This window comes from Phaethon lepturus, unplaced genomic scaffold (genome assembly GCF_000687285.1).
Source record: "Phaethon lepturus isolate BGI_N335 unplaced genomic scaffold, ASM68728v1 scaffold29312, whole genome shotgun sequence".
In the NCBI taxonomy this organism is placed as follows: Eukaryota; Metazoa; Chordata; class Aves; order Phaethontiformes; family Phaethontidae; genus Phaethon; species Phaethon lepturus.
The window spans coordinates 82871-83787 of record NW_010524561.1 but is presented as its reverse complement, the minus strand read 5'-3'; the positions used below and the strand labels follow the sequence as shown (position 1 = coordinate 83787).

The 917-nt window shown below is 36.2% G+C and overlaps 1 protein-coding gene across 4 annotated transcripts in view; it reads left to right on the top strand.

The window, feature by feature from the left end:
- The window catches only part of PLCB4 (phospholipase C, beta 4), a 93830-nt gene that overhangs the window by 13700 nt on the left and 79213 nt on the right, over window positions 1-917 (top strand). The window lies entirely within an intron of this gene.

The window sequence follows — 917 nt, the reverse complement described above, 5'->3', positions numbered from 1 at the left end:
TGTAGGAAACCGCAAGTGTTCCCTGCACCTGTCAGTGGCTTCCAGTTATATCAGTTGTAATAAATAATATTGTCTCTCCCCATGAACCTTGCTTTCTTTATATCCCTAGATGGTACATCCATACTATGACTTATTCATGCAGTTGGGAAAAGAGAAACGGGAGGGCAGATTGTTACTGGTAGGTTGTTGTCAAGCACAAAAACACACCTGAGAAAACCCCAAATGCCAGCTTTTCTCGTAAGTCAGACCGCTATTTTCAAGTGATTCTCAGATACATGCTTATTCTATTGTACACATATTTTTATGCAGTACTTCTTAAAAAAGATAATTCAAAAGGAAATATTTAAATATTAATAAATGTCTTAATAAATGGCTACTTTTCTTAAAGCAAAATAGATTTATAAGGTCCATTTTTAAGGAAGTCTGAGTAACAGTTTCTTGTTTAAACAGAAGTTTGTGATGTGCTTGTAATGTGTCATGAGTACAAGGGTCTACTTAAGTATGTTTATCTGCTGAATTGACACCTTAGACCTTGTTTTAGCCCATAGGGATTTACTCCCTGCAGTTTACAATATGCCATTTTCCAAAGATGTTAGTATTCCTCCTATATAAATGACTTTTTCACCTGTTTTGCAGGTGAACAGCACTCATTCATGAAAAGAAAAATATACTCATCTGCATCTATTTATAAGTGTCAAATCCTGGATCCTGCCCAAGTCAGTTCAAGCTACATGCACAGAATTTGGCCAGAAGCAAGAAGCTTCTTTATTCATAAGGTTAATGTTAAGCAGTGGACCAAATCCCGTCTCAGTTCCACCAGTGTAAATTATCTGTTGAGTAATGCTAGCATTACAATGGCATAACTGAGGTCGAACTTGGCTTGTAGTGCTGTCATTTTTTTCTCTTTCTATAGCTTT